General features: G+C 29.7%; 1 protein-coding gene across 1 annotated transcript in view; it reads right to left on the bottom strand.

Moving 5' to 3' along the window:
- kat80 (katanin 80) overlaps window positions 1-26758 on the bottom strand; it is a 178504-nt gene that overhangs the window by 14229 nt on the left and 137517 nt on the right. The window lies entirely within an intron of this gene.

Raw genomic sequence — 26758 nt, 5'->3', positions numbered from 1 at the left:
CTCAACACAGGTATAACCCTACAAATATCCGGAAAACAATTATTTAAACTTGTTATACGACTATCTTAATAGGATTATAACTTCATTGTTTGTAGTACACTCATGAAGTAATATTCATAACAGGAGCTAATTTATAGGAATACATACATAAATGACATCCCTCTCATTATAGATCCTAATCAAATAATATCTTAATGAGAGCCAATGAGGAAATCATCATAATTTTGATAGAAAATATGTACAAAGGACCTTCACCTGATCAGTATCAACATATACCCTTTTATTGAAAAACAAACACATATATATATATATCCCTCAACATTGACCAGTTTAATTATACGCACACCAGTACAAAAAAGCTATCTTAAAGATAGCCAATGATATTAAAAAGATTTTATTGATATTTAACTTATTTCTGTAACAATTCTAAGCTAAAACGATTTACTATAAACTATAATGATTTAATATGACAATTGTAGAAACTCTTTGTATACAATTTTTTTGGTTGTTTCTGTCCATTTCAGTTACATATAATCAAATCTGCACCCCCTTTTGACACTCTTGAAAATGCAACATATACAATGTGAATATATATATGTGAAATGACTGATTTTGCTCAATATAAAGTAACTTTTTCAAATGTTTTAATTCCATTATTAATTTGTATTTAAGACACGTTCTACCATTTTCTGTGGTGACAATAATTCGTTTTTTGGATTTGACAACCCATACCTTTAAAAAAATTTGAGACACAAGGAATCGATCTTCTTTTATGAAAAAAAAAAAATCAACTTATTTGCCAAAAATTAAAACTTGCCCTCCAGAGTTCAGGAATCTGGTCTGATCAGAACTAGAAATTGCCTTACGTACGCACCTCAAAATTCTTAACAACTATTATTTTATGTTTAAAGTCTGTATTTGTCTTTTTTTTGGAAATAAATACGTTTTTATCATTGTAGGTCTAATCGAGACACACGCACATAAATAAATTATTTTAATACTTTTTAGGATAAAACTATTTATATACAACCTGGCAATGCAAAAGATTTGATCCTAAGATAACAAATGAAACAAAGATGCATGATTTTTGTCCGCAAGGTAATTTTGCCATCAACCATTTTGCCGAAGAACATTTTGGCTCAAGGATATTCAGGGGCAGCCACAGGGCTGGAGGGGCTATAGCCCCTTCCCAAAAAATAAAGGAATTTTTGCTTTTTACTAGATAGTTTAATATTTGAATTTTTTTTCAAAAAATTTAATTTTGGAAATTTATTTTCCAAAAAATTTAATTTTTTATGGACAGCTATGGATTTTTGAAATATTTCTGTATAAATTAAATTTTTTGAATTTTTTTTCCAAAAAATTAAATATTTTAAATCTAATTTTTAAGTTTTTTTGAATGATTTTGCTGCTGACAGAAAAACTAATGATACTAATCGGTAGCATTTTGTAGCTCCCTCTGTTTTTGAAGTTGACAACCTGAAAAGAGAATTTTCTTTTCATATGCTGTTATCATTATCATTAATTCCTGAGAAGGTAACTTCCTTTTCTAGTACATACAAGCTATCATTGATGACTCCAAACTGAAATGAACATTTACATGTGCTCATAAATGACAGAGAGTAACCCTGAGGATTTCTTGCAGTTTAACGTTTATACGTTTAACTCTTTGCTGGACTTTGAGTAGAATTGAGGATTGACGTAGGAATAATACTTGCATATACCTTTGTTCATTTCCTTCTCCCTCTCGTAACAGCTGTGTCCCAAAAATTTAATTTTTTGAAAATAGATATAGATATAGAATTTGTGAATAATTTCAAGAAAATACATTATTGCTCAACAAAAAGTTGCCTTTGTTCTGAAAGATGTTTCAGGAGCATGTTTCAATAAAATTTCCTTCATTGAAATCTATTTTAAACATTTTTTTTTAAATGGGGTGCAGAACTAAAGAACGTTGGTTTTTAGATAGAGGTTGCACCTTAAATACCAATTGAATCCCCCCTGAAATGCATCATAGACATAATAAAAGCATTTTTACCGAAAAGAGAAGATCTCATTGCTAACAATAAGAAAATAAAAAGTCGAAGAAATATGATAAGAAATAACTATAGAATAAGTCTATTATAGAAAAAAATTAAACATATATGTATGTTTTATTTACTAACACAAAACAATATTCTTTAAAAAATAATAATATTATTTAAACAACAATAACTACAACATAAACATTTATTCATAAAAAAGTTTAATTAATTTTTTTTTTTTGGTTAAAAACAATTATAAATTAAAAAATGACTTTCTAAATAAACAACAACCGAGAATTTGATGAATGTTTGGGAGAAGTGTTTCATTAAATTAGCCGTGAGTAGCTATGCAGTGAAGGAATTAAATAAAAATTCCGGTTTTTAAAGTTTCTACCATGTGACACACAAAAGCAAACTAGAATTATTTTTTTTCTAAATTGAGTGAATTCCTAAAAGAATTATCGCCAATTTCTATCAAGAAATATATTTCTTTTAATGTTAAGGTGAGTTGCAAGTCGCACACTTAAAGTCTGAGGCGTATGCACGGGGTTGGCTGGAGGGGCTGTAGCCACCCAAAATTAAGTAATTTTTGCTTATACTACAAATCCAATGTTTGAAATTCTTTAACAAATAAATTATTTTTTTGTGAACCGTGGATTATTTTACATGAAATTAAGTATTTCAGTAAAAAAAAAAAATAATCACAGCTGTAATAATATTTTTTCGCTATGAAATTCAAAAATTAAATTTCTAACATTAAATTTTTTGAAAAAAAATCAAAAATGAAATTTAATACATTTAATATTTTGGAAAAAAGTTCAAGAATCCACAACTATTAAAAATACTTTTTTGAAGAAAGTTTCTAATATTAATTTTTTTTGGAAAATTTCAGAATTTTTTTTTCAGGTATTAATTTATTTGTAGAAACATTTGAAAAAGTAAATTCAATTGCAAATACTTAATCTTCTGAAAAAAAAAAAAATTCTTTAACTATCTAGTAAAAGGCAGTACCTTAATTTTGGGGGAGGCCTCCCCTTCCATTTCATTCTAATCTATTAAATAACATGTTTATAATGTATGCAAGATGTATGAGAAGATGAAAAATGGACAATAATATCAATAATATTGACTTATCATTTATTAATATCATATCATTGATTAATGAATTTTATAGTCAGTCTATTTCTTCTTTGATTTCAAATATTATCTCAAAATGTAAGAGTTGCTTAAAATAACAGCTGATAATAATATAAAATACAAATATTGTAGCTTTATTATCGTACAAAGTTCAGATGAGTTGACCAACAAGAATTTATCATGAGAAATTATATTTTTCACTGCAAAGGGTTGCGTGAATGGAGCTTGTGGTCACCCAGATAATATTACAACTCATTGAATATTCACTTATTATTATTATTTATTAAGGTTAATATAAATACAAAGTTAGTTGGGCTTGCTATAATTTTCAATTTGATGTACGGTACCCACTGATGGTCAGATAGATATGACGTCATAGCGGTTAACAGCAGTACACAAATCGTAAAAGTACAGGAAGGCAATATATAGCCTCTCTTGGTAACAATTATACTCTTTGACGTCACTATTAATAAGCGTGGTGGAAGTCAAACATTTGTAGGGAAAGCGATATAGTATAGGCTTGATTATTTATTAATAATTTTACCACGTTTTTTTTCTCTTCTCCTATAGAAGCTATATAACTAATCTGATCGAGATCCAACGGTAAAACTCGAACCGATAATATAAGAACATAAAAAGGCAGGAAATATGTCATGCGGCACAAACTTCTAGAGGCAAAGTAACCGGCAGCGAAAAAGCTCGCAGTAAAATTACCAGTCACGTTACACAACATGTTTATCAAAGGAAAAAATTTGGGATATACTTCTTTTATCGATTTTTATTTTAAGATTGTTTTTATGTTGACGAAAAATAGAAGGAAAAAAAACTTAGGTGTCCAATGTTCTACTAGTTAAAACGAGTGCAATCATTGCTATACATATATAAACAAACATGTCTTAAAATGGACTTATAAAACAATATAGTCAGTTAGATTGCTCATGTATTTTTAAAAATCTGTCTTAGCCCTATTATTCAAAGTCTTTGACCAAAAATTGATCAAGTTATTTCTATTTTCCTATAGGTAAATAAAAAACAACTTGATGAATACCTTAATTATTCCTTCCTTCTCTCCCGAACAACCTTAAATGGACATTTTTAATAATTAATATGTTACATATGACGTACATAAAATGTATATCCAAATTGCAATTTTGAAGCAATAAAAAATCTGCATTTTTTAAAAGGTATAATAACAATAATTAAGTCACAAGGACTCTGTCCATTAATTATTCTATGTAGTCTCAACTATTGTGTATATACCTCTCCCCCCTCCCTTATTTAAAGCCTTGACTAATTTGAAAGAGTCAATGAATTTTACATACATAATTATGATAACGTCATGATTCACTTCACTATACATAGAAGATTATTTTTTTTGAGAAAAATTTGAACAATTAAATTTTTGGGAATTCATTTTTACTCAGATACTCAATTCTTTGACATTCACGGAAAATAATTTTATTTTTTTTAAATTTGAATAAATAACATTCCTTTTTAATTTTCAAAAATCCATAGCTAAAAACAGAAAAATATTTATTTTTTTTCCAGAAAATTTTGAAGAATTAAATTTTACAGAAAATATTTGTACAAAAAAATTTCTTGGAGAAAAACTTCAAAAATTAAATTTTTGATAAAATTTCAAAAATCCAAAGCTATACAAAAAAAAAAATATTTGAAAAAAATTTGTTAAGTAAAATGTTTTGGGAAAAAATTTCAAATATTAATTTTTTGAAAAAAATTTCAAAAATCCAAACCTATACACAGAGAAGTATTGTTTTTTTTTTAAATTTGAATAATTACATTTTTCGGAAAACATTTTGCAAACATAAATTTTTTGGGAAAAACTTTCGAACACTAAATTTTTACAAAAAATTCAAAAATCCAAAGCTACACCTAGAAAATTAATTTGGAAATTAAATTTTTCGAAAAATATTTCACAAAGTTAAATTTTTACAAAAAAAAATCCATAGCTATACACAGAAAAAAAAATTGTGGGGAAAAATTTGAAAAAAATTCAAAAATCCCAAGCTATACTCAGAAAATTATTTTTTTTTGGAAAAAATTTAATTTAAATCATTAAATTTTTCAGAATATTTTTTTGCAAAGTTAAATTTTTTGTGAAAAAATTTCAAACATATATATTTAGAAAAAAAATTCCTTTTTTTTAAATCTATCATATATGCTCACGGGTACGATTTTCCCCATCTCTAGTTATAACAACACTGTTCTTCTCACTTACATAATCATTCAATCTTGTACATACTTCAATTAGAGCTATCAAAATGATGGATCACGTTCCATAATTTTTTATTAGTGGTATTTTTATACCATATAGCATAAAGTATCAGCGCGTATGTATTATATTTGCTAATAGCAAGCATTTTCAACAAATTATCATAAATAAATAAAGTATCCAAAAATAAGCAGTACATTGATATTTTCTTCTTAACTCTCATCTTTTCTATCTGTACAAGCATTTTACATAATACTAGCAACAAGACTCTCAACTAGATATATTTATAGAATGCATTAAAATATAACTTGAAGGCAAAATTTGCTCTACAAAATGCGACCAGGTGATACTTTTATTAAAAAAAAATATTAATCATAAATTAAATTCCAGCTTAATAGAATATTAGGAGAACGTTGAGTAGACAATTATTATTTTCATTTCTTCACAATTTATGACCCTGAGTGTCTACAGGAATTCAAGGACAATTTGTAATAAACATTTATTATTGTATATGATATATGCATTAGTGTTGGGTTTTCAGTCTCACAATTCTAGGCCTAACTGAGACCGTAATGATTTTTAATGGACCAAACTAATTATGTACACAATATAAGTTGGAACTGTACCGGTATCAAAGAAATATTCAGTCTGGATTGGTCTCATTTAAAAATCGTCCTTAATCGATGTCATTTAAAATTTGGCCTTTAATGATTCTATTGATGAATTGTTGATGACGTCAGTTGTCAGGGTTAGCTGCAGGATTTGAATTGGCGTGATATTTTTTTTATAAGAGGCAAAAAACTTTTTTTTTAATTTTGAAGTGTAGGTAACCATTGGCCGACAGGCCGCATTTTATTATAAAATACATACATTTGTTTCTCCCTGATTCTCTGACAAACACAGACAGACATTTGCATTTAATGATTATTTTTACTGTTTGTTTTGTTGTTGCTTTTTTATTTCTTTAATTGGCCAGATGGAGATACATTGAGAAAGTATTCACTGCTTGAATGTTTATCTCCATTTACATCTTTAATACACTTATTGATGTTGTAAGCAGTTTTGACAGATTTTTGTTTTTGTTTTTTTATGTTCCTTTAATTGGTCAGATAGACCTACACTGATTAAGTATAAGTAAACATTAAAGTATTAAAATGTATTCATCTGAATCAGAATCGGAGAATCGGTTACTTGTTCTAGAATCGGAATAGGTATCAGGAAAATAATGTTCAGTTTGCAATTCAGATTCCGATATGTTATTATTTAACACTGGTATTTAACCATTTATTTTATTTCTTAGTTATGAAGAAAAAACAAAATATTTAAATATATACGTCAAGATCAAAAAAACGATGTGTATGACTTTATTTCTTGAGTCTTATAATTTTATAAATATTGTAATAAAATAATTTACGATAAAAAATGCTCCATAACTGAAAAGAAACAAATTGAACACAAACTAAACGTGAAGAAAAGTGTTCTAAACACATGTAGTCAGTGCAGATCTTGTTATTTTAAGGGAATAAGTTTTGTCAAAGGATGTAAGAAGCTCGTCCTTGAAAAGTTTTCCTTTGAAAAGTTTACTGTGGGATTACTCGCCCCGGGAAAATATACCTTGGAAATCAGATCGCCTGGGAATATTATTTAATATATATACTATTTACATTAAATAAATTAAGGCCATTCATTTGACCAATTGTAATTCTTAGAAAGTTATAGCAAAATGGTATTTTTTAACTATTATTTAAAATATTAAAGAATCGGAATCATCATTGGGAAATTTTACTAGAATCACATCGGAATCCGCATTGGTAATTTTTTTGAAATTGTCCCTACACTAATTTATTGAACGTTTTATTTCTGCTTAAAATAAAAATATTATCATACGTTGATAGATTTAAATTTTCTGTTGCCAACACATAATGTCTCTCAAATGTGTGGATTTTCGGTACGGAGATCCCTTTTTACAACTAAAATCGACACAGAGGTTGAGAAAAAGAATAGAAATTTGATTTTCCAAGTATGCAATAAGAGCTACCCTAATAAACATATAAAGAGTAGAAAGTGTGCAATTAGTATTATTTTGCAAAAAAGAAGAAAACAATATTTGATAGACTTTAAATTATATGTTTACGGGAAAAAGTATTGCTTTAAGGTGGGAAAAAGACCAAGGTTTCACCTAAGGTATTGGGAGGACAATTAGCGTCATAGGCAATCACATAGTTTCTAAATTTAATTCCATAAATAGTAGAGAAAGTCACATGCAATCAATTTGCAAAAAACGGATCTAGAGAAGCAATGAATGAAACATCAGCAAGTATTAGTGTTGATCGGTTCTAGGTAATTTTTAAAGGCCCATATTTCGGACATATTTGATTTAATTATAAGCTTTTTATTCAAATTTATAGAACGAGATGGTACAACCAAAAAAAAATCACTAAAGTTTGAAACTATCATTTGATTTATGTGACTGTAATTGGACACGATATAGTCTTTAAAAATAAAATATATTAATTAATATTTTTGCTTCTGTTCGTTAGTCTGTTCGTCTGTTGTCAGGGGGTTTCGCAGGGAGTGGGATGGAGGGCTGTAGTCCTCCTCAAATAAAGGATTTTTGTTTTTACTAGTAATTTTTTTGTCATTCGGGCAAATTATATAGCAGAGGAAAAAAATAAAATATTTGAAATTTTTTTCCAAAAAATTTAATTGTTTGTGAATAGTTATGAATTTATGAAATTTCTTTCCAAAAATTTTAATATTTGAAATTTAATTTTTGAATTTTGTTGTGAAAAGCTGTAGATTTTTGATTTTTTTTCTCTCTAAAAAACTTAAAATTTGAAATTTTATTTTTATGTGAGAAGCTTTGAATTTTTGAAATTTTTTTATAAAAAAATTAATATTTTCTGTCATTTTTGAAATTTATTTCCAATTTTTTTTTTTTTCAAAAAAAAATAAAAAACAATTACCCCCAAAAAAAAAAAAATTGTTGCTCACCAGGATTACGACAAAAGTTACTGATCTAACTTGCTACGAAGATTATAGATGGATACAGTATTGTCCATGAAATTTTAAGAGATTAAGTTATAATTGTAAATCCTTGTTGTGTGACTCAGAGTAGAATTGAGGATCGACATTGGAGGAATACTTGCCAATGTCCTTGTTTATTTCCTCTTCCCTTGTCACAACTGTTCGTAGCTGAACTAATGAAACGTCATGACAAGAAACCTCAAAAACATTTCTCAAATAGTCAGGTATAATAAGCTCAAATAACACATGATAGTCATGACCACCTATAATCATATTTATTGGTTCAAAAAATGCATAACCCTTGCACATAACGCCATTTGCATTAAACATAGGCTTCCTTTATTCCGTCCATAAGCAACAAAGCATTATGAGGCGTTGTTCAATCAGTTTTTGTTCCATATTATTCTATACTATTACCGATCCGGTATTGAAGTAAAAAGTAAATACTTGTGTTGAGACTCGGTCCAAGACTGAACTTGTTTTTCGGTCCGGTCTTAAATAATTTTTCTAGACCAAGTCGTACGAATGATGGTCCGGACGGCGAACTCTTTGGGGGTATAAGGGCTTTGCTGACTTTCAAAAAGAGGCTAAATTTGAACAAATAAGCTTTTATAATTAAAAATATATATCTACTTTTATTTTCCCTCGAAAATGATAAGTATAAAAATTCTGCAAAAGTAGGGAGCACAATATTTTTTAGTGGTCAATATCAGTAGATATGTCGTTTCTCAAAGTTACCAAATATATATATATCTTCTTTTAAATTTAAACTTGCTAAGTATTACATAAGACACAAATCCCCAACCATCGTTAAAATTTGAACATGTCAAATTACCAAAACCATATATCCCTGGAATCAAAGGTAAAGAACACCATTTCCCATCATTATAAAAAAAGTCCACGATCGTGAGATTTCGAGGTCATCAACTATATACAAATCATGTTTTAAAGGACGTTATATTTACATAAAATTAAAAACAAAATGGTCGCATGTTTTATCAGTAAATTGTATCTCTTGTAAATGCGAAAACCTTTTATGGTAGACTTCTATAAATGATCAAAATGAATATTTAAACAATGAAATTGATATTGAACGATTGTGCATTCATTTTAGAGTTGAGACTCGGTTCGTAACAAGATCTCAGACCGTAGACCGAAATTTTATTGTTTTAAAAAATCTTGGAGAAGGAATTATTCATTAGGACTGTTCTAAACTGAATATTTCTTTGAAACTGGCCCCTAAAAATCATGGCGGTCAGTTAAAGAATTTCAGACTGAAACGCAGTGGTGTCTATATAATCGGTATATATTTTTGTTTTAGTCTGAGACTCGGTCCAAGACTGAACTTTTTTTCGGTTTGGTCTTAATTGATACTTATAAACCTAGTTGAACCGATGTTTTTTTTTTTAGGGTTTTAGAATCATGCATGCCTTCGAGGCAGTTGCAGTATTTGGCAGGTTAGGGAAAAGAGTGGGCTATTAGATGACAAAACGAGACATACAAATAAAATGACTTAAACCTTATTGTTCCTCTCACAATCTCTCCCTCTATTGCCTAGTTTAATTACATATAGGACATTAAAATGTATTAAAAATATGTTAGTCCATTGTTATACCTACTATTATTTCCATAATGTAGATAAAAATCAACTATTACAATGGAATCAATAAGATATTTATCACCAATTATCTTCCCAAATCGATCAAAAAAAAAAAAAAAACCAAATTTAGACTTTCTGTAGGGATTTTCGGTACATATTTGTTTGACTATATTCGATTATCACTGTTTATCACAAGGAACTTTATTGAAAAATTTCCAAAATCCATAGTTATTAACAAAAAGTTGAATTTCTTCCTTATAAAATTCAAAAATTCACAGTTATTCACTAAAAAAATAATATTTTTTGGAATAAACATCAAAAATCCACAGCAGTTCACAAAAAATTTAATTAAACAAAAAACAAAATTCGAAATTTAAATTTTAAACGTAATTTTTTTCCCACATAAATTGAAAGTTATTCACAAAAAGTTAAATTTTAAGGAAAAATAAAAATCGACAGATGGACACAAAAAATCATTTATTTTAGAAATAAATTTCAAAAAAAGAAATTTTACATAGTTAACATGTTTTTGTGGCAAAAGTTCAAAAATCAATAGCTATTCACAAAAAATTTAATTTCTGAAACTTTTTTGTGAACATCAGTGGATTTTGGAATTTCAATTTTTGAAAAATTATATTTCAAATATTAAATTTTTGGGGGGAAAAAAGTAACACTATTTTTTCGTAATTTTTTTTTATCCTGAAAAAATTATAGTTAAAGCAAAAATACCTTTATTTGGGGAAAGCTGCAGCCCTTCTCCCTATCTCTTGCGGACGCCCCTGATCATTGGTATAAAGTAGAGTTCAATGGAAGTGTGATTTTTTTTTTTTTTTTTTTTATAGATATTTGATAAAGTTTCATCAAAAATTATTGAATATATGTCCATTTTATCTATTCAAAATATCAACTTTGCCAGCAAATCGGAGTATCTTTTTTAAGGATGCAATTTATGACATAAGTGAAAATGCTCTATGAATAAGGATTCTTATTTTTTTAAAACGATGGACACGCATTCATCTAGTGAGGGCACATGGTGCTTTCAAAATACAAAGAAAAGTACAAAATTAATATTTAATATTTGTCAATGAATTATAATGATTTCCAAACATTCCTTCATCCATAAAATTTACAAATTTTATAATTGCGGAAACAAAAAGGTTACATATTATGCAAGTACCATGGAATTGTTGTTGGTATATGGACATGATTGATCCAAGAATCCCTTCCAATAAAAATAAAGAAATGTTTAAATATAATTAAAGTGACGCATAAGTACACAATATATTAATATTGAATAAATATTAATTATTAATTGTTCTTCGTCAGGGACAATTATTAAAATTCACCGTGTGTTGGACTTTGTTAAGGACAATTATTAAAATTCACGGTGTGTTGGCTTTTGATAAATAGGAAAGTAATAAATACCACTTAAAATTATGCAGCTGAGCAAAAAAAATTCAATTTGAAATTAAATTTTTGTAATATTTTTGGAAAAAATAATAATTTTTTGGGAGTCGCTATGGATTTATAAACTTTTTTTTTGTGAATAACTGTGGATTTTTAGAACAAAAATTTCAAAAATTTAATATTTGGAATTTTCATTTTTGAAATTTTTTGTCGAAAAAATTTAATTTTCTGTAAGTAGCTTTAGATTTTTGAAATTTTTTCTAAAAAAAGTCAATGTTTGAAATTTCATTTAAGAAAAAAAATTTACATTTGAAATTTAATTTTTAATTTTTTTTCTGAAAAATTATATTTTTTAATTTTTTTTACAATAATTTAATATTTTTAAATAATTTTCTGTCAGTAGCTTTAGATTTTTGAAATTTTTTCTGAAAAAGTCAATATTTGAAAAAAAATTTACATTTGAAATTTAATTTTTGAAAAAAAATATTTGAAATTTAATTTTTAATTTTTTTTCTGAAAAATTTTATTTCAAAAAAATTTAATATTTGAATTTTATTTCAAAAAAAATTTAATTTTTGGATTTTTTTTCAAAAAGTTTCAAAAATAAAGACCCGCCTTGCAAAAAAAATATATACATAATCCTGTAGACGCCCTTGTAGTAGTACTTATCCAGGACCGGTTATTTTGCCAGTTAGAGATGAATACCAATGAAATATTTCCGGCCTTATTGTGAATTGTAGTTAATTGTGTATCCATAGTTTTTTTTAATCAACAAGAAAAAATGTATGTTGTAACCCTATTCCGTGTAACTACTCTTCCGGTGCCTTATGTACATATCATACATAATTAATATATGAGGTGCGTCAAACAATATTGAACCAAAATCAAGAATAGGATAAATATTTAATAGATTCATTTTAGGTCATTATAGGCTTAAAATTCAAATTTGTGAGATGAGATGATTTACCCAAAAATGATTACCTATAGCTTAGAACATTTATTTAATTTATGAAATAAAATTCGACTCCAATGAGACATTTTCTAACAAAATATGTATGAATTCAGATACCCAATAACTTTAAACTATAGTTTAGGACTTTTATTTGATTTAAATGAATCATATTGGGCCCGATTTAGCTCTTTCTAAATAAAATATGTAAATTTATCATTTTTACTTTCACAACAAAGTATTCTGATCATACTTGGTAAACAAATTTATTATATACTCACAGTATGAGGTTATTCAATTTTGGGAGGTCTAGATCAAAGATCAAGGATAACCGCAACGTAAAACATGCATAATCGACCATAACTTTCCAACAAATTGAGAATTTGATATTTTGCAAAGGATTTGCGGTAAACCAATTTTGACTTATTTAAGAGTGCAACTTTGTACACAACCAAAGGATTAATAAGAATAACTTGTTGTTAAAAATCGACCCTAATTAGTCAAAGACTACAAATGTAATTCACACTCAATTTTGAGAAAAAACATTATAGCTTCTTTTGTGTTGACGGGCTACATATTTATAATACGGAAATAAATGACTACTCTGTATAATGTCTAATAATATTCGTAATTGTCCTAGAATATCAATAATTCAAAATGAGAACGTGTACAATACACGTATATCGTCAGCAGCACAAAAATAAATTGTATGCTTCAATTCACAAATTATTTAAAGCCTTTTGTTAGGAGAATAGACAATGCAAAATAGCAAAGCATGTTATGAGTAAAGACATGAATTGAAATAATGTAATTAATAATCAATAGGCACTTTTAAAAACCTATAAATAGAGGTGTATAAAATAGGTCCTTGAAAATGGATCCCGTTTTTTCTATTTGCCAATCTTGCCAGTTTTTAATTTTGTAAAACTGTTATGATTACATATTCAAATATTCTTGAAGGCAGAACATCTAAGTATCAAGTTATCACTAATATGTGTGCTTATAAAGACAGAGTGTAACAATGAGAGTTTGTTCGGGAGCACACGCGCCAGAATATATTAAATTATATAATGAAGGGGCGTTCGTGGGATTTTCTGTTAGGTTTTTTTATTTTTGACAAATTTGACTGAGAGTGTTTGTCTTTTTTATAAATGCCAAACTTTTTTTTCAATTTTCGAGTAAAAACTTTCCTGAAGAGAATAAATTTGAAAGAATAATTTTTTTTTTTTTAAAAGACACAGATTATAAAAATGATCCCTTGGGCCAATAGTTCCCTCTCCATCGCTCAGGAGTAATAATGGCAAGTCCTTGTGTTGGACTAATGTGTATAATTAAGGATCAATATCGGAGTAGTTCCAGCCTATATCTCCTTCTTATAAACAGAGTGGGATTTGTGTTGATTTCCTCTCTCTCACGGCTGCTTACAGCTGATCTAATAAAACGTTAGGACAGTTAAGCAGCTCTCCTCCAAAACAAGGACTTACACAGTTATAACCAGTAGTATACCAAATATTAACCTGCTGGTATGTAAAAATAATGGAAACCTAAAAAGAACGTGTTAATCCTCACAATTTTAGGAATGTTTGGTAATCAGAGCAGCCCAGCTAACATTACGTTTTATTAGATTACCTACAAACAGTTGTGAAAAGAAGAAACTAAACACAATAAACACATGGATACAGTCAGAAATAACTAGGAAGTATATCATCAATTATATTCTTGAGCCCACAGAAGGACTTACATAGTAATAACCCGTGGTAGATCAAATAAAAACCTGCTGGTATGTAAAAGTACTGTAAACCGACCATGATCGTGTTAATCCTTACAATTTGAGTGGAAAGAAGCTTAGCTGTCATCAAGGTTAATAGAATTATAAGGTTAGACCATCATGTAATCGAGCTTACTAGAATTTTCTATTTGATGTATCGTACCGACTGCAAAGCAAGACAGACAGATTTTGACGTCATAGAGACTAACAAGTATCCGTAACAGTCAAGGAGGGCCATATAAAGCTACTCTTACTTTCAGTTATTCTCAATGACGTCACTATTAAAAAGCGTGGTGGAAGTCGAACATTTGTAGGGAAAACGTTCTGATATAACCATGTATTTCTATTAAGCTTGGCTGTCATGACGTTGTATTAGATACGCTCCCAGCAGCCGTGAGAGGAAGAATATACATTCGTCAAATGTTTAGTTTTCTTATCGTCACTAATAGAGTAGTAAATAAGAATTTACAACGAGATTGCGTGAAAAGTATTTCGTATACTTGATTTAAAAAAAACTAATTGGACCAGATTCAAATGAAACACTGGCACGATATCAAATATTTAAAAAAATTGTATTCCGTATTTAATTGTTTGAGCACCTTGGAGGAAATTACAATATGAATATACGTAAAAAAGAAGGGACTGAAAAATTATACGGTCATACACACTCCAATCATTTTACATTTAAGACAGATATTTGATTTTTTCTCAAATCAAGAAAAATGAAGTATAAATGTGTGAAAAGTTACTCATGCAAAGACAAATGTGTCATGTGGCATCATGGAAACAATCTTGAACAAAAATCAAAAATAGGAGAAAGTTCCGATTTATTTTTGAGGTTTATATTCATACAACCCAATATCTCATAGACGTATTAGATTCAATTTAAGGTTTTGACTTCATATTTGTGAAATATGTTGATAGAGGCAAAATTATTCATATTCGTTAGGTGCTTTTTTTTTTTTTTTTTTTTTTTTAATTTAAGATACTTCTATTGAACAGATATGGGCATTTCGACTACTTAAAGTGCAACTTGAGCCAATCCTAAATTACCCCAAATGGGGTAATTTAGATAAATGATGTAAAAAGAAGGACTTTTACTGCCTATTTGTTAAATGTAATAAACATCATGGCACTAGGGGTGGGGGTGGGGATGAGGGGCTAGAAAAATTTCTCATGTAAGAAATTTTTTTCTAAGATTTTTTTCTAAAAAAAGGTAGCAAAAATTATAATTTTTGAATTTAAAAAAAAAAAAAAAAAAACCTAAGAGATCACCCCTGTACTTGTTGGGACAAATTAATATTACTACAAGTTCTTTCTGAGTAATGGTAAAAAAAAGTTACAATAACACAATCTTGAATAAAAATCCCTATTTATGGTTTTAATTGATATATAAATACGTCACAGCCCAATGTTTCACATACATATGTACTTGAGTCAATTAATGGCTTATTATTCAAATTTATACCATAAGTTAAAATACCCAAGAATTTTAGATATAATTTAGAATTTATATTTGATTTAAGAGACTTAAATTGACAATGATATGGCATTTTAAATAGAATTCATCAACTTTTAATTATTTTATTTGTAAGGATGAATTATAGCTATTTTAAGAGTGCAATTTACGTCGGACACAAAGTTTTAATATGAATAATTAGTTGAGACAAATTGACGAATATTCGTAGAAAAATATAAATTTAATTCATATTCAATTTTGAGAAAAATCATTCTAGCTTGATTTTGCTCTGTTGGGCCACAAATATATATATTTATCACTTGAAAGGCTCTATCCTGGGCCGTTTTTAGTGTGAGTGGGCACAGAGTGAATATCAATTGTTATTTTTATCAATATCAATTTTATTTCCATTTTCTCCCCCTAGGCACGTTGTCCATTAAGCTACGTCGTTCCACCATTTTATAATAATGGATGTTAACTTTTTTTTTAAATACAAAAATAATATATATTATTACAAAATCATTTAGTAATGAGTTCATTTTTTTATTAATTTTCAATTATTTCTTTGTATATATATATATATTTACCAATTCCATCGTGGGGTCTGGGACATGTGTCCCCTAAAAAAAGCCCTGATTTAATCAAATATACAGGTTCACCAACTTTAATATAAAAAATTGAGGACTAGAAGAACTTTTTTGTCAATATCTTAAAATGAATAAAATTCAAGGTTCCAGGGGTTGAAAAAAAATATTTAAAATCTTATTTTTTAAATTCCTATTGAGTTTTATTCTTTTTTATATCTAATTGTAGTTTGATTGTAAGTCAATCTTCAAGTATTTGTCACCAAAAAAAAAAAAAAAAATGCCCCAATACTGAATGTAAAAAGAGGATGTCTAAAAGGAAAAGAGGACAATGACAAAAAAACTAGGACCTATCACTTTGATAGCAATTTTATTTCCCTTAGCATATTGGAAAACAATAAATTATACATTATCGTATTAACAAAATAATTGATTGAAACGAAGAGATTTAATCGATAAAGCAGGTAACATTAAATTATTGATAGCTTGAACTAAAAAGAAAATATAAGAGTGCATTATTCTGCATAGTCTAGCTCAGTTGTTCTCATATGAAGGCAATCCAAGGGGTACTTGAGAGTTTGAAACAATATTTAAGAAAATTTCACATAAATTTATTTATGTGAAATTTTTCTACAAAAAATTTCATATTGGGAATATCTTTTCTAAAAAGTTTATGATTGAAATTTTATTCCAAAAAATGTATTTTTGTGAACAGCTGTAGATTTTGACTTTTTTTCCAAAAATTTATTTTTTTGGGATTACCTATGAAGGTTTAAAAAAAAATTTTTTAATATTTCGAATTTTTTTTCAAAAAACTTAAATTTTGAAAAAAATTCCAAAGAAATGTAATATTTTAAAATTTATCTCTAAAAACTAAAAAAATCAAGCCCCTCCCCTCCAAAATATAATCCTACGGACGCCCCTGTCCCTGAAATCTAAAAATGCTTTGTGCTGGTAAGGGTTACTTGGTTTGAATAAATATTTACAAGTGGTACATGACTAAAAAAGGTTGAGAATCCCTGGTCTAGCTAACGAGTGGGCTGAAGAGAATTCTAATTTTAAGAGAAATGCCCTTCGGACAATACTTTCCATGCAAAGGTCATGAATAATTCTTTATAAGCAATTATATATCCTATAAATCTAAGATAATTAGACGCAGATTGCGAAAATGCCTATTAAGGGAGACCGGGGCAGTTGTAAGACTATTTGTTTTTGCCTCAATTACGCGGAGCTGGTTTTACTCAAACCCTGCCAAAAATTTAGCATAACACAACTGAGGAATAAATTTTTGATCCATTGTTGATTTGATAAGTTTGCCCAAATTAAGGATCGTGTAAGCCAGGGATGTCCAAACCATGCCAATCATTGCCGCTTGCTTAATGTTTAAGTGCTGACAACTACTTATTCCCACTTTAAGTAGTATTTTTTAGGAAAATTGTCACAATATGATAAAAACCCGTAGAACGTGCATAACACGTACAAACATTTTACAAAAATAATAATAAGCTGTTGGTAAGTTTTTTTATTAGAAAACAGATAAATTTTTTTAAGGATTTTTTTTCTAAAAAAGATCCGTCGATCTAATTATGCCACGAAGCAAAAATTTTAATTAGAAAAAAACCAAGCCCCCCAAAAATATAATCTTGTGGATACCCCTGAACAGGCTTCCCCGATTGGCCTTTTTTGAAGGAGTTTGGGTGTAAAAAAATATATTTGGTTTTTTTAATTTATTTGGCCTAAATTTGATATAAATATGCATTTAATAGTTTTGTTCTATACAGCCATTTTTCATTAAATTTAATTTAATAGGTTCTGTGGTCCATTAAAATATTTCAAGTGGTAATGCAGCCCATCTCTGGTCTACGGGATTGAAGTTTTGAGACTGGATAGACGACTCCATGACTCCTTTGTTGCTATATCCGTATTTTTTGGGTCATTATCGTGATACCTGAACCATTTTCAGTGTCCCCTACAAATGGCGGATTTTTCTTTTTTAAAGTCCATATACCAGTCTATCGTGTCAAATGTAGTCAAGGCTACAGAAGGGAAGAGGTTTGAGAAAATGAAATTTTTTGAGACAAAAAGAAATATGGAGGCGTTTTAGTAGTTTCCACCGAGTGTCAAATGGAGTCCAACCCCTGTTGAGTCCACCACTGCTACATTGCCAAAATTATTGACCCTATTAGGGGAGCTAAGGGGAGTCATACGTGGAGATAAACAATTGGTAGATTTATTAAAAAAGCTTAAGCTATCATTAAAGAGGGAGTTCATGCCTGGTTTGTAAAGAATAACGAAAACCTGCTACCCTCAGCCCAAGATAATTAGATTAATAGGGATAAGGTTTAGTTCTAACGTCACATAAAAAGTTATCAAGTCATCTGTGAATAAGGATTGGAAGAAAATGATCCACAACTACGTCTCACATTTGCCTCACGTCCTTCTAGGTCCACTTGGAGACTGCCATTTCCGCACAATGACGGCCCAGTTAACAAATAATGTTATTCTATAACGATATATTGAATACATCGCTTTTTGATGACTTATATTATTATTTAATTGTTCTAAAAGGTGCTAGAAAAAAAAAACACGATATGTGGCAACTGAATCCGTCTGCCCTACAGTCTTTAAAGTCAAAATGTTCAATATGTTTACAAGGACAGAGTTTCTGAATACTAAATTGATTAACAATTTATGTACACAAATACATAAATCACTTCATTGCAATCACATTATTCGTCATACATTATATACTTATAAGAGTATATTTTTATTATGATGTATGTCTAGTGTATACCTTTACACATATATGTGTAATTTGTCAACATAAAAACAACCTAGAATGATTTTTCTCAAAATTGAGTACGGATTAGATTTATGCTATTTGACATGATATTCGTAAATTTTCATCAAATAATTTTTCTTATTAACCCTTTGGGTGTGTCGCAAATTATACATAAAGTAACCAAATTGATTGTCACACTAAAGGATTGATTGTCACCCCATATAATTCTCTGAAATCAAATAAAAGTTTTATAGTATGGCTATAATTCATGGGCATATTAATTGAAATGTGAATACAAAGCATAAAATTGACTCAAAGGCGGCTATTAAATAATCACTTGTATGTTTTAATCATGATTCTATATTAAAAAAAATAAATCTGATATACTCAGGGGCGTCTGCAGGGGCTGAATCCCTCCCCCACCCCCAAATAAAATAATAAGGATTTTTTTGCATTTTGCCGAAAAAAAAATCGTCGATCGAGCAAATTATGCAGCAAAAATATAATATTTAAATTTTTTGGGAGAAGCTATGGATTTTGGATTTTTTCCTCGAAAAATTGTAAATTTCTGTGACTAACAGGATATTTGAAATTTTTGTAAATGCCTGTGGACTTTTTATATTTTTTCAAAAATTTTATATTTGAAATTTTGTCCCAAAAAAAAAAAAATTTTTGAGAATAACTAGGATTTTTTATACTTTATTCAAAAAAAAATTATTATTTTTAATTTTTTTTCCAAAAAAATTAAAATTTTTGTGAATAACTGGATATTTGAAATTTTATGTGTGAATGGATGTGGATTTTTGAAATAATTTCCAAAAGTTTAATTAATTTTTTCCAATAAATTAAATTTTTTGTGAGTATCTATGGATTTTGAATTTTTGTTCGAAAAAATTTAATAGTTGAATTTTTTTTTCAAATTTTTTTATTTCCTGTGAATAGCTATAGATTTTTGAAGCTTATAATAAAAAAAGCATAACACGCCCCTGGATCTATTATATTTTGAAAATGACAGTCTTATAAATCTAGCGACACACCCAAAGGATTAATAAGAACAATTTGTTGACTGATATTGACAAATATTCATCGAAGAATACGAATTTTATCCTCTATCAATTGTAATATATAAGATTGAGACTGTTTTTTTGTTGACAAAGCACATATGTTGTTTCTTCAGACTACAACGATTAATTATCCTTAGACGCTCCTCCCATCAGTCTGAGATGTAAATATTACGGTATCCCCTCCCTGACACTTTTCCCTTCTAAAGAGATAATCTATCCGTGTGTCATTGCATCCGATATGCTCTAAATAAGAAACTTTTGGATGTATGTACAATGTACATATTATTATCTAAGGCAATAGTCCGTTTAGCTTGAAATAAGTGAGATGGAGGGGGAAGGAATGACTGTTATTTATATCCATGTATTGGTGTTGAGACTACGTTCAAGATCGAACTCTTTTTCCGGTCCGATCTTATTTAATTTTTTATAGACTAATTTGGATCAATATTTCGGTCAAAAGCGCAATCTTAGACCGTAACCAGAAATGTAATAGTTTTTAAATTGCGGATCAACGTTTTGTGTCTAAATATATAGACTGATTTTATTCGGGTTCAATTTATGGGCCGATTTATTCTCCACACTCCGGATTTGTAAGTTGTAGCAATATGATTTATGGAACATATTGAACTACATATGGCGTTATTGTAGTTCGATGTTCAGTATTTTGAAACACAACTGACGTAAAATCAACAATAAATCTATATTTATAAAGACAATCTAGACAAATTGTTGAATAAGACTGATTCAGATAGATTTTTTTGTAAGACGGATACATACCATTTATTTTTTCGCTTTAGTCTTAAGTGATTTTTTGTTGGACAATTTAGATTGTAGGTCCAGGTTCACAATTTTGAGACATAATCGGCATCATCAACATTTCAGCTATAGAATCGGTCAATACCGAATTTTAAATGAAACCGATCCGGACCGATTTTTTTCATTCGAATGAATCTCATGGCATTACCTCACTTAACACAAAAATATACCGTGTAATTTGTTATAAGTAGTAGATATTTATGATTTTTTTCTTCTAATCAGTGTTCTGAACGTTGATTGGTTAAATTATATATATTATTTTTTTATGTGTTCCTTTAATTAGTCTGATGGAGATGCACTGATTAAGCATATATAAACATTGTAGTATTACAATTACGTCATCTGACTTAGGAATATTTTATATACCCATAAAGTATGTTTCCTTCTGTAGGAACAACTGGGGCACGAACCTAGACACATTGAGTTCACGAGAATAATTAATCCCAAGAGCGTTGTCCATTGAGCTACGTCGTTCCATCTAATTCTTAAGCTGTGAACTTTTCCTTACAACTATCGTAAAGAAATCCATAGTTTGCTAAGTATTAACTGATTTTGAACATTTTCTCTACAGTTTCTTACGGATGCCAGGTTGCGTGATGTAATAAATATGATTTAAACCTAAATTTCATTTGATACCGGTCCGGGCCAACTTATTTAAAAGTACCAAATGAGTTTGTTCCGCTTAAAATCATAATAGTCTCAGAGCAGTCTATGATTTTCATACTTAATCCTAAAACTTAAAATTTTGGACCAGTACAGGTCGAATTTCTATAAAAGATAGTTCGTTCTAAAAGAATCTGAACGATGTCAGACCCGTCTATGATTTTCCGGCCGAACCCCAACACTAGTATGTATACATCAGCAGTAAAGTGATGGTCTTATGTGCTCTGAATTATTAATGTACTTGATTTCATTTCATTTTCTCCATACATGGAGGGTTTTTATTATGTTTCATATTCTATGAAATGCTGAGTTGTCTAAAAAAAATAGTAGTACAGATAGACAACAACATTGAATTCAATGCATAGGAAATTGGAATAGTTTCTTCAACGAGTTTTGTAGGTATAAATTTAAACTATCTTATGTATACCATGTAGCTGTTGGGATAAATGTCATTATACATTCAAATATATAGGTAGGTATGTTAAAAAAGTTGTAAGGGACACGCATTTCGTTCTCCACAGGAGAAATGTGAATTTATAAGCAATACGGGTCATTCCAAGTGAAATCAATAGCAAAAAAAAGGCGTGTGTGGAAAACTACCCAGGGGAAAATTGCCAGTTAAGAAAATTGCCCGTATATTTCGTTCAATCGTCATGATGAATAATAACATATTATAAATTCGTTTAATATCATCTATGACATATATTTTAAAATATTTGTTTGTTCCATCCCCCAAGGGATTCAAGTGTGATTAATAAAGGGTGATTCAAAACGAGCGGTTTGGGATTGTAGAAATAAAACACATAAAATATTATATTATAGTCAAAACTTTATTATGAACCGAAAAAACCATCCTTTACAATTATTTCTAGTAAATAATCCTCTTCATATGTTGGCCGCAACTGGCCTTTAAATGGTCCATTCTTTCGCGCCAATTTTCGCTGACACGTTCGAGCATTGTGACCGGAATCTCACGAATAACTCGCTCAATATTTCCTTGTAATGCTTTAATCGTCGCTGGTTTATCTACATAGACTTTTGCTTTTACGTAGCCCCAAAGAAAAAAGTCCAAATGTGTGATATCACACGATCTTGGTGGCCAATTCACAGGGTCTAAATGTGAAATTAATTGCTCAACAAAATGATGTCCCATAAGTCCATTGTTACACGCGCTGTGTGGCAAGTCTTGTTGGAAACAAATATCGTGGAGACCATGTGCTTCAATTTGAGGTACCAAAAAGTTGCATACGACGAGCCAAGTTGTTGAAAGCGGTGGCGAATTGATTCTTCACGATCTTCAGCTACAATCTCGGCTACGCCCGCAATATTTTCTACGCTGCGAGCTGTACGTGGCCTACCAGACGACGGGACATCCCAGCAAGTTGTTGCCCCTTCAAATTTTTCGATTATTCTGTGAATTGTGGATTCTGAAGGTGGATTATGTGGACCATAATTTGGGCGTAATTTGCGAAACACTTCTTTCACAGAACGCCGATTTTCATAGTACAATTTAACAATTTGTACACGTTGTTGTGGCATATATCTTTCCATGAAGAATTGTAAAACAATACTGAGTAAGAATGACGTATGAATTTGACAGAACTCGCGCACGCCTGTCAAAAAATCCTTACTGGAAAAATCCGCTCGTTTTGAATCACCCTTTATTATTGCAAGGAGGTGGAGGGGTGGGAATAAATAGTTTAAGGCCTCTAAAAATATGGTTAAATACTCTCCTTCCAGATTGGCCAGTATCCCGGGGGTAGTGTAGGATTGTATTGGATGAATTGTCGGTGGTTTTTAGCAATCCCACACTACACCCAGGCATTTTTTCAAATTTATCTCATTTTTCGAATTACTACACCCTAAAAACAAAGCATATATATTACAAAACTCAAGGATAATATAAAGTATATATATTTAGAAATTTGGTCTACCTACGCCTTCATTTGTACACTGTTTTTATACATTACACATTATTACATTTTCATCTGTAGTATTTAATTGGAATGGAATGCATCTCTAAAAACTTATTGTATATGATTATGATATATTAATTAACATATAAATATTTGAGAGAAATTGAAAATGAACATCCTAGATTTTTTTTTTTCAGGTCAAAGTATTGACATCGTCACCTTATGGGTAAAAACTCATTTTGTTGGCTTATTCAATAAAAATCACTAATAGGACTTGCGTTATAATGATTTATTCGCATATATTAAAATGTATTCATTTCCATTAGGAAGATTTAAAACTTTTCAACTATAGAAACCCATAGAAATGTATCAAAAAACCCATTATTTTCTTGCAGTAATTACTAATTACACCCATAAATTAATAAGAAAAGTGGGAGAAAAGTTTGGAAAAGAAGTGTTTTGTCTGTGTAAACACACAAAAGTAAAAGGACTATTAATCACCTCTTTAGATACAATAAAACAAACACTTAATAGGCATCAAAACATATTAAAAGAAGAGACTCTCAACACTGGGACAACGATAAGTACCATTTTGACTATGCAACAGCATTTATTATTGTTATTTAAGCCATAGAACAACAATATCCCCATTAAATGCTTCATCCACAATAGGTTTGGCCTTTAAGAGTCTTTTTTTAAATCACTTTATAGAGTAAATGATCAAAATAAAAGGTATCAAAAACTTATCAGCTTTCATACACTGTTTTATTGGTTGCAATACGTCAACAAACAGTGATAATTTAGGCAAATGATTGCAGATCTTATACACAAGCATCACTCATAAAAAGATTATAAATCGTTCTGCTTAACTTGTACCTAAGGTTAATAGGCTCATTAGCAGCGACAAGAGAGCAGCCTCTATAGGAAGACAGGAAGTGGAAAGCAAAACACGATTACTTCTGGACTGGTATGAGTTTGAAATTAAAGCCAAAGAGTACCAGGGGGAAATTAAAATGGTTCAAAATCCCTTTTTGGATGCCAACTACGCCCAGGGGGATTAATGTTGATAACAAGACTCAGGGCATGGCTATAAAGTTATAATAACTCAAGGTTGGTGTAAGGCAAGCCTGACTGATTTCCGGCCTCCAAACTTGTATCCCATCATCACCAGACTACTTTCTACTAGACTATGGGGCTTCGTGGAGAGTAAGACATGCAATGTCCCCCGCTTCAAATTCCCCAAAGGCATCCTTTGTGAAAGAGCAGGCTGATATGTCCAATAACTGTGTCATCAAAGTTCAGGCACAGATTGGAGAGCATGGTAGCCGTAGAGGAAGGACATTTTGATATTATCAGGTATAATTATAAGAAAAAATAACCCTGATACTACCGGTTGGAAACTTGTAACTTACACACTTGAAAAGAAAATAGCCTTCCATTCAATATTTATATCCCCAAGAATAATACATATTACAGTTGAGATTTGATCCGAGACCGAATTAGTTCTGTTGTTCCGTCTTAAGTGATTTTTTTATTGACATATCTGTATCAATAATACTAAAACTAGTAATATCTTATCCATCAAACTTGAGGTTTACCCGTGCCCCACTGTTTTTTGAATATATGACATTATCTTAAAAGCCTTACCTATAAAAAGGAAATAAAAAAATTATATGAGTATAGAATTATGATATGTACACAGTAATATTTTATTATTATATATTATTTCATTGGTTTGTATGAATTAATTTAGTATGAGCAACATACTCAAATTCTTTAGGGGGATAATTTAAAGTATAAATAATAGTATATTAAAAAACCAAACATCCATATTAGTGTTAAGACTTGACATTTCGGTCCAGACCGCAATTTTAAAACGTGAAATGATATTTAGCAATGATGAGGGGTCCTCATTTTAAAGAAAATAGTTTCAAATTATTTTTTTTTTAAAAAGGCCTTTCAAATTAAATCAAAATTAAAATAGGATCGATCTAAACAGAGTTTACTACAGAATCAATTCGGCCTGACAAAAATTATAAAGATCTTAGACGGAAATCCACCTCTAATACAATAGCCTACTATGCTTTAATTATACATTTCCGAAAAAATGTCGCATTAATTTGTTTTATTCGACCATCATCACGTTCGAAGGGATTGATATCCAGACTGTATGGTGGGCACATTTTCTTATCCTTGAAAGCCATGTTGTTAGCTAAGAAGGTCTGAGTAATTTTTGTAGTATACCCGGGGGGTCCATCTCGCTGAAAGACAACGTTGCCGTCGAGGAATTTTAACAGGAATCAGGGGAGCAGGTTAGCCTTGAAGACATTGATTTACATGGCTGGGCGAGACTGTAACCTCCGGAAAAGCAGATCAGAGGTGTCCTTGAGGACATCTGCATTAATGATGTCCATTTTTCTGGAGCCCCTCTTCCTCTATATGGTCTCGTTGTGGTCTAGTCTCTTCATAACATTGTAGATGGTCTTACACGCCATTCCCGTAAACCTGACCACCTCTGTGGGAGTGAGACCCACACAAAGAAGAGTTGCCGCCATTTGCCTTGAATCTCACTGCAATGACATTTCTCGTCCGATTTAAAAAAAATCAAAAACCCGTAGGTGTTTGTGATACATGGCCCCATATATTATTACAAACAGGTCTAATTTTTCAAACGAAACCTCTCAAATCAATATAATACAAGTATGTAAGTCTCAAGTTTCCACCCGGTATGTATTTGTGTTTCTTGATTAAGTTGATTTAACTCTTACGCTCAAAAAAGGTAAAATTTGCTGGTGCACACTGTACTTATTCAATTTATTTTGAAAAGCATTTCATTTTTTTTTTCCTATTCCTTTTTCGATATTCAAAACTTCTGTTTTTGACGTTAATTCAGTGATAGTTTTCTTATTTTGTAATAAATAATTTATTTTACAGAATGTTATGTAGATTTTTTTTTTCTAATAATTCTCCTCCTTCAAAATGTTTCGATGGCAGCAGTAAATATTTGTCCATTAGCTCCAAATGCGCGTTACCACATCTATGATTGCAAATAATATGACCTCCCGGTATGTAAAAAGAAAAGAAATAGAAAATTGGAAGAATGTTTGGGAAGAGATTAGCTTAGCTGTCATGACGTTTCATTAAATTAGCTACGAGCTATGAGAAGAAGGAAATAAACACAAAACTTCACTTTGTATCTAGCAATGATATAGGTAGGAATTAAAACTCATATCTCGATCCTCAACTCCAACAAGGACATACCCTTAAAACTCCAGAACAAATCCTCGAGTTTATTCTTGGCTTTCACAGGCGAATGATTACTCTAAAAT

This window comes from Lepeophtheirus salmonis, chromosome 7, assembly GCF_016086655.4.
Source record: "Lepeophtheirus salmonis chromosome 7, UVic_Lsal_1.4, whole genome shotgun sequence".
NCBI lineage: Eukaryota > Metazoa > Arthropoda > Copepoda > Siphonostomatoida > Caligidae > Lepeophtheirus > Lepeophtheirus salmonis.
The sequence above is the reverse complement of the archived record's forward strand: the minus strand, read 5'-3'. Positions and strand labels throughout refer to the sequence as shown.